An 8,879-nucleotide genomic window follows, 5' to 3' on the forward strand; every position below is an offset into this window, starting at 1 on the left:
ACGTTTCCCCACACAACCCCTGCAGCAGCCTGGAGCTCTCCGGGAAGCAGCAGGGCTGGCATTGCCCCTGTGGCCCCACAAAGCCTGGAGCAACACCTCAAGTCAGCAGAGCTTCCGTTTCCTAAGTGAGAGAGAGAAGTTAAGCCTCCAGTGGCCGGTAGGAACAGCACCCACACTGTGTTACCCCCATGTCTCACACAATGGAGGTTAAGGCTTTTTCCAGAGCTGCTGGGAGGGTTTGGATTTGAGGTGGGTAAGATCTGAGGAGGATAAGATCCAGATGTTCAGTGCTGGTTAGGAGTTAAGTCACTAAAACCCTCAAAGCATCACCACCATGTCCCAGGCCAACCCTCCTTTGGTGACGTTCGCCTTGTTGTTTCAGTGCAATCCTTGGGGAGAAAGAAACACGAAAAAAATGTTTTGGTTAAAGCCAGAGGTGTTCAACCTGCCAAGGACAGGCTGCCCTGGCTGCCAGAGCCCAGCAAAACTGAGTTAACGGGCTACACCAAGAGCAGCCAAAACCCTCTCCTTGCTCTCATTAGCTGGATCCTGTAGGGCCAGAGCCCTCCCTGCCCTGCAGCTCCTCGAGTTGAGGCCCAGAAATGGGAATATCACCCCAAAGCACTGCACTGAGGCACACAGAGAACATCATCTTCCATGAATTCTCCAGACTGTGGCAGAGGGCATAAGCCTTAGACCTGCTCCGAAGCTCCCAGGAAACAGTTCCAGTTCCCAACCCTCCTGCCCTGCTGGCGCCCGGGAGGCGCCGGAGCTGCAGCTCAGCAGCACTCAAAGACCACATTTTAATCCGTTCAGAACCTCCTCAGCACCTTACTCACCCAGACTTCATCAGCCCAGCATTTGCATCCCTAACGACACGCCAGGCTGGCTGTCTCCTCCAGCAGCAGGGAGCTGGGGAATCAGAGCACCAGGACACTTCCACAGACCCCCGAGGACCTGGAGCACTTCCCTGCTGAATCCCACCACCCACGAGGCATCTCACCTGGCAGAGAGTTGCTCTTTACAGCAGCTCTTCCTTAGAACAAAAGATACTGGGAGTTTCAACTCCAAAGTGGAATAAGCAGGGTGGGAAAGGAGATGAACATGTGAGCATCCTGCTCCAACACAAACACACAGCTTCTCATCCCACAAACAGGGTGGTTCCTTGCAGGGAAAAGCACTGAGGACAAAAGCAAAAGCCTCCACAAGCCTCTTCCAGGCTCCTGGGCCAGCAAGGGGGTTGATGTCCTCTCCAGAAGCTCAGGAAGGTGTCCAGCCAAGGGCTGCAACGCCTCCAGGCTCCCCAAAACAGCCGTGTCCCCATGCCAGGGCTGCTCTGCCTCCGGCACAGGAGGTACCCACCCGAAAATGCCAAAACTCACAGCTCTGATGACTTCCAGGAGATAATCTGAGTTTAAACTTCCTGGCAAGCCCGGCCTTCCCAGCACCTGGCAGAGCCGCTTACGCAAGAGCCGCCCAGGTTTTCTCATCTGTCCAACACGGCAGAAATGGCCCAAGAGGAAGAGAGCCTCGAGGGGACAGGGCTGGCCAGAGGAGTCTGTTACAGGTGACAGTGGCTCCCACAGCCTGGCTGCACCCAAAAGCAGCGGCCACAGGAGCTGCAGGGCTGTGGGAGCCAGCGCTCTGTGGTGACAGGTCACTGACACCCACAGTGGCACCTGTGAGCAAGCACAGTCCCTGCCTGTTTGCTAAAACAAGTGGAAATATAAGTTTAAATTGTTTCTAAACACTGAGCTGTTGGATGCCATAAGGCTGTCATTACTGCTGAAATTAAAACCACATCCCTGTTACCAGAACACCACCCTCACCACCCCCCGCTCTTTTGTTTTATTTACTAGTTTCATTAAATTAGGCTGAGGACAACGCACATACTTTCTGATTTGTTTGGATCTGATTGCATCTGCTTTGCCCCCCGGCCCTGCTGGGGTACTCAGGATTCCAATCCCATTTCCAAGCCAGGCCAACTTGGACCGGGCTCCCACCCGCACCTACGGGCGCGAGAGGCGAGGAGCTGCAGCTACTGGAACTGCAGCCCGACGGCACGCGCTGCCAAATTTCCTCAGCAGCCCCAGCTTGTGTTCCAGCCACATTTCCCTGAAAACACACACACTTGGCAGGACATCCAAGGAGCCTTTGGAGAGGCTGCCCCAGCTCGGTGCCGTGTACCACGGCCGGAGGACGCCGGGAGGGCAGAGGATGGGGACAGCGGCTGCTCCGGGTCCAAACGCTCAGCAGAGGATGCTCCCAACCCCAGAGGTGCTGTAGGCCTTTGGAAAGGAACAGCACAGAGCCCCAGCCTGCTGTTACACAGATTTAGCCTGATGCATCATGAGAGGTGTAGCAATGACGACCCCAAACCTGACTGACCCCCTTCTTCTGGGGCCAGCAAAGAGAGGTTGAACTCAAGAGAGGCACCCAGGGGATCTGCCCGCAGCCAAGGGCACAAAGCAAGGCTGCAAACTTCATTATGATGACAAAGGAAAATTAATCCAGCCTTCCACTGATCCCCAAATCTACAGACCAAACTGGATAAGGATAGCAAGAGCAGAGCAGCAAAGTCCCAGCCTGGCTGGGCGCCCCAGGAACATTCAGATCTGGGTTTGCATTTTGAACTTTATCTCTAGTTTAGGCTACGGCTCGCAGGACAGCCAGGCACAGAATCACATGCAGCCCTGACGCCAGCAGCTTGAATAATCTCATTACATAGGAGGGCCAAGGCTGTGCCAGCTGCAGGCTGCCTGAGCCAGGGAGCTCACCTGCCCTCTCCACTGGGACAGAGCACTTTGTCACAGCGAGGCAGGGCACTGATATAAGGCTCTAATCCGTGGGAAAATGCCATCATCCTCCTGGGGAGCATCACACTGAACATGGAGCCAGAGTGGTGCTCCACATGCTGCCAGCAGTGCCCAGAGAGCAGCCACACTGGTACCCTCATCCTGTCCCTCCCTTCCAACAGCAGGTATCACCCCACTGCTCTCCAAAGGACACTTTTGTGGCTCACAGCATCTCCAGCAAAACTTGTGTTTCGGGTCATCTCAGGTCAGGGGGATCCACCAGCACTCACGGACTCGTGGCCGTTAGTCCCTTCCCAAGGCCACAAAGGGAACAGCGAGTTAATGCAACCATTAAACCTGCCAGGCGCTGTAATCCCTGCCTCAAACTGGTAAGATCTTAAAAGGCTGAAATCTCTGAAATGACTCAGCCACCAGGTACAAAGGAAGAACAGTTTAAAAGGCTGTTAGAAGAGCTCTGTGCATTCAGACTTGCTCTTGCGTGCCCTGCTCCGGCCCCCGTGTGCTGCTCCCCATCCACCTCCGCAGGGACAGGGCCTGGACGTGAGAGCCCTCTCCAAAATGAGCCTCCAGGCACCAGTCATGCACACAGTCCTCGTGCCAGGGCAGCTGAAAGGAGAGCACATTTCCACAGAATAAGACAATCACAGAATGGTTTGGTCGGAAGGGACCTTGAGGGTCGTCTCATTCCGACCTCCCTGCTGTGGGCAGGGACACCTCCCACTAGACCAGGTTGCTTTTAGCATTTTGCAGCCATGAAGGATGAGGGACATCCACGGAGGGGACAGGACCCACTTTCAGTGGGATACAGGTCTTGGGGGCTTTTAAAAAAATCAGTGTCCCCACCAGAGATGACCAGGATGCTCAAGAGCTCTGGACCACACTGAAAGGCTGACTCAATGTGACTGCTCAGCCTGAAACAGGTTTTTTTGGGGAGCGGTCAGGCAAAGCCCTGTTCACATGCCAGCCTCTGGAGCTGGTGGAGGGATCACCCAGCTCCTCACAGATCCACCCCCTCCAAACTCTCCAGCCTCCAAAACCAGCCCTATCCCAGCTCCTCCACAAAGGGCAGAGGAGCTGAGCAGCCCGGGGTGGGCATGGGGCTGCCTGGGGGCATCTGGCAAGAGCCAAACCCCTCGAGTTGGCCGGTGCAGGGCCGTGGCAGCCGCCCTCACCCACTGCAGACAGTCCCGGCGCGGCGCAGGGGAGGCAGCGCGTTATTCTTGGAAACCAGGAGGTGAGGTCATGCTGCCTGAATGCTGCAACTTGAGGCCAGACGCGCGGGGCCAGTTGTGCTTGGAGAGGAGCCTGACTTCTGCAGCGAGGGCCGCCTGCAGGTCGGGGAGCCGGTTATGGTCGGAGCTAGGAGGAGGAAAGGGTTTCTTAATGAAGGAGGGCTCTTTCCTCTCAGCTTCTCAGCAGACAGTGAAAACCACAGCAAAAGGATGGGTTGGAAAAAAGCATTAGCTGCTGTCTCTGCTGCAAAGCCCTTAGACCACCCTGGTATGGGGCACACGAGCCCACCAGGAAGGCTCAGGAGATGCCAGACTGTAAACTCGAAGTCACGCTGCTGTCCGTGCCACAGGGATGGCCAAACAGCCACTTCCAACCCAGCCACTCCTCTGGATGCCTCCCACATACCTGCACCACCCTGCAAGCCATCAAGAGTTCATCCATCTCATCAGATACCAGAGCACATCCTGGATGTTTCTGGGAAGAGAGAGGTCATCAACTCGCTCTTTCAGGCTTCCTCGGCAGGAAATTTCTGGGAGTTTTCACCACCTGTGCCTACCCATTGTCCACCAAGCATGCTAGGAGACCTGGCTGCCAGTATGCACAGCTTCAAATTATTCTTTATACACTGTTTTGAATGCTCTGGAGCACATGTCTGATAAATCCCAGCGCCTGCTTTGTGCCAGTTGCTACCTGAGGCAGAGCCATCACCTCCACAGCCCCACAGGCCAGTGCTGTCCTATACACTGGGCTTTCCTGAAGCACAAATGGGAGTTCAATGTGAATGACAAAAATCATCCTTTTACCTGGCTGTACTTGGCTACTAAATCACACACACGCAGGGGCTGTACCTGTGTCCAGCAGGACACCAGCAGCTCAGCTCCTCAGCCCGGTGTCGCCTCTGACGGGCTGCAAGACCTTCAGTAAATCACTGCATCTCAGTTCCCCGCCTCTGAAAACATGGGAAACTTCTTTTGCAGGACCTGTGGCTGATGGCATTAGCTTATTATTGAGAGGAAGAGCCCCGCCACTTCCTGAGCACGTACCAAAGTGAAAAGCAAGCCCCTGCTCCCAGGCTGTTATCAGCCCATGGCAGTCTCAGGTCTGACTGCTCAGAACATGTAAAGTATTTAGAAGGGATTATGGCAAATCCTACATTTTTTAAACAAACTCAAACCCCGAGTCAGTAGACTCCTTTGGTCAATGAGATAATAAACCGCTGCTTTGGAAAAGTCCCAGTGATGTCACCACACTTTCCACAGCTTTTCAACCACAGCTTGCCCAGAAGGCCACAGTGAAGACATTTTTGATTATATTAAATACATGGTAGAGTTAATTAAAAAAAAAAACATCTTCCCACTGAGAGAGGGACAGAAGTACAGCAAACATACGGTGAGCTGTTTTCCTTGAATATAAGTTCAGGATCTTCATCTACTCCCTCACTTCAGGGATATTTTCCCAGCTGGATTTTCTGGGGGACAAAGCATTTGATCTCAATCAGAGCTGCAGGGAATAGGGTTCTTTGCTCCCCTCAACACCTCTGTAAGAAACCTCTCCCCACGGTGGGAGAGAGAGCACGAGGCCACCAGCTCCGTGAGCTCGCTGGGCCACAGAACTGCTCAGTTATCAGCTCCAAGACCTGCCCTAATTCCACCACAGGCATCTTACCAGAATGATAAACCACGAAAGCACCAACCTCCTTCCTCCTTCTCCATCAGAGGAGCCATCACTCACAGGTTATCTGATGAGGCTGAGAGTGAGACTGAGAGTGTTTCGCAAACATGCCCCAAAGCGCCGAGGATGCTCCAGAAACGGGCCTGCCAGAGAGGGGCAAATCCATGAGCCCTGAGAAGCTCTTCCAGCCCTTCCAAAGCTCACCAACCCAGGGGAGGATCTCCTGCTTTGAAGCTGAGGTCAGGAGTGAGGTTTGTTAATTTGTTTTAAAGGCAACCTGCTCCATGAAATGCCCCACCGAGCTGCCACTAGTACTCCCCACTCTCCAGCCTGGCTTACCTGTGATCTCCTCGCTGAATTAAGGCAGCCAGCCACCAACTCGGCAGCTTGCCTAAAGATTAGTCTTAAAAGTGGAATTTGCAGCAGGCCAGACAGCCCTCACTCCCAGCCCCACCACTGCAGCCTGACCACAGCAAACCTCGCCAAGTCAGGCCAGCAGTGACCTACATCCAGCAGCCTCTACAGAAATTACAAGCCTAATTTTGCCTAATAATAAATCACACCGAGGTACAAGGAAAAATGGGGTAAGGAATCACCCAGACCTCATGTTTCAGTTCCATTCATCACTTCTCCACGGGCTTTATGTTCCCACCCTGCAGCAGATCATCGTGCATCACACAGGGTCAGGTCATGGGTGACTGGGACCATCCGTGGCTGCTTCACAGCAGATAATTCAGGGATGCCACACTTCAGGAATTGCTTGGTACCATAAAATAAAATAAAACTGAGGGGGTGGGAAACTGAAAAATTAACAATAATCTACAAGAAAAATAAAGGAATCTCTCGTTTTCACCTGGGGACTGCACAGAAAGCAGAAGTGCCATCCATTAATTCACACACAGCATCATTTTATTTAATGATGCGTCTCTGCCACGGACTATTGCACTGGAAGGAGAAGAAAATTGGCCTTAACGTTTTCACTGCTGCTAGAACACTGTCTCCAAGCTCTCTTCAGCTTTCCTGAAGCACTGAAAAGTTCTCTTAAGCAAAGTGACTCTCAGCAAAACCCTTACCTAAGTGCATCTCTCAGTTTGGGAGAAGGAGGTTTAACAATATAACAGTTGCTCCTGACCCAAGAGGAAGCACAACACAACCAGAAGACACCACTAGCATCAGGGAGAGACAAAACTGTGTCTCATCCTCCAGTGGAGGATTCCAGTGTTATACAAGACTTTGAAATATTAAACATAAAGAGTTGACATTCCAAATGGAAAGGTTCACTGCACAACCAAAGCAGGCAGCAGACAGATTTCAGCTGTGGCTCCTGGCAATGGGCCATCAGGATTCTTTTAAGCATCATCTGAAACATGACAACTCGATGCAATCACTTCTGTGGATCCTGCTTTAGGTCATCTTTCCACTCTGATGCAGCCCATGAGTAATTTGGACCCGAATACCTCTCCACAGGTCTCTTGCAGAGACATCATCCTGCCTGCGTACCAGAGGAGGGGATGAAGTCAGCACACATCATGTCTAGGGCACTCACCCACACCAAGTTTGGGCTTGGCAGCTCAGTCCAAATAATACAATTGAATAACTCAAGTGTGCAGCTCACCCTCATGAAGACAAACCAGGTACCCACCGGCTCGTCCCAGCGCCCAAACTCACAGCATAGGAGTTTTTAAGGTGCTGGAAGGAATCACTTACAGTAGCAGCTGTGCTGCTCTTTGAGAAGCCAGGGACACGTCCAACCACTCAGCTGAACTTGTCCCTCCCCGTCAGGGACGTGAGAAGAGGCCGGGGCAGGGGACAGGGAAGACAATCCCTTTTCCTGAAAGAGATTCGGTGTCAAATATGCCTCACCCCCGGAGAGCTGCGCAGATGCTCCGTGTCACCCTCCTACATCACAGCAAGAAGTCCTGCCCTCCAGGACACTTCTCAACAAGGCCAAGGAACTTGTGGCAGCAAACCCTGACCCATCTCTGCTCTGGCACAGGCAGGGTGACAGCACCAGTCCCGGGCCCCTGGGCAGAGGAACTGCCGGTGCTCGATCTGCTGTGCCATCCTTCCCCTTTCAGGGCTGCAAAAGGGAAGTGCTGGGATCTGCGCTTTAAACACATGAGTCAACTTCAGAGGCGAGGAGGAGCCCGTCTGTCAAAACAGAAGAAGATTTCGCTAATTTCCAACCCAACAAGATGACAATACATGTCGCCCTGGAGTACAACGCTCCTGAGAAATGCTGGCGTTTCTGACAGAAGAGTCAAACTTATCATCCAACTGCCCCCCACTCTTAAACCACAGGTGCTCAGCACCGTCCTGTGCTGACCCCACCACCCCTGCAGCACAACTTGTGCCTCCAAAGCCCCGTGTTCGCTCACTCACTCAGGTTAGGAACCCCGGACACCAACAGAGGGGCGCCGCTAAACACAAAAGGGGGGGATGTTATGGGTTTAGGTGGGGTTTTTTCAGCCTTCCCAGTTCTCAGGGTAACGCCAAGGGTTTGAACAGCTCATGTGTGGGCGCAAATTGCAGGGATGCTGGAGAACACGGCGCTCCCGCTGAGCAGACTGCCTGTACCCGCGTCACCCAGCGCGTCGTGAATCCATTCAAACTTCCCAAAGTCTCTCCTGCAGAGAGACACGCTCTTCTCTTTCCTCAAAGAACCTCGTGTGGAAACGAGGAGAGGGGTTGCATCACCTAAAACGCAGCTTTTCAGCCACTGTTTATCCGTGTCTTTCAAAGAGAAGCAAGTTAGGGGCAAAGGGCAACATCGTAACGCTGAAATATTCCCTGTGTGAAGGGGGGACGACAGTCACTCGGTGTTACAGCCAGGAGAGACCTGCCATCAAACAGGGACAGCGGGCAGCTCCTGTGCTTACAGGACACATTATGAACAGCCCCACGGAGGGAACCCCAGCTCCACGATGCAGACCCCACATTTTGAGATGCAGACCCGAGCTGCGCATCCCACGGAGGGGATTCCAGCCAGGCCAGGGGCTCCTCTCCACTCCAGACACCACCCCCCCCACCTCTCCCCGTCGTGCTACCAAAGATGTCATTTCGCTTCGTTCTTCACGCCAGAAAAGCTGGAAACCAACGTCTCGCCGCTCGCAATAGGGGGAGAGGGGGGAGGAAGATGAGATTAAAGCGCGGCCGGAG

This window comes from Manacus vitellinus, unplaced genomic scaffold, assembly GCF_001715985.3.
Source record: "Manacus vitellinus isolate BGI_N305 unplaced genomic scaffold, ASM171598v3 scaffold_47_pilon, whole genome shotgun sequence".
Lineage (NCBI taxonomy): Eukaryota > Metazoa > Chordata > Aves > Passeriformes > Pipridae > Manacus > Manacus vitellinus.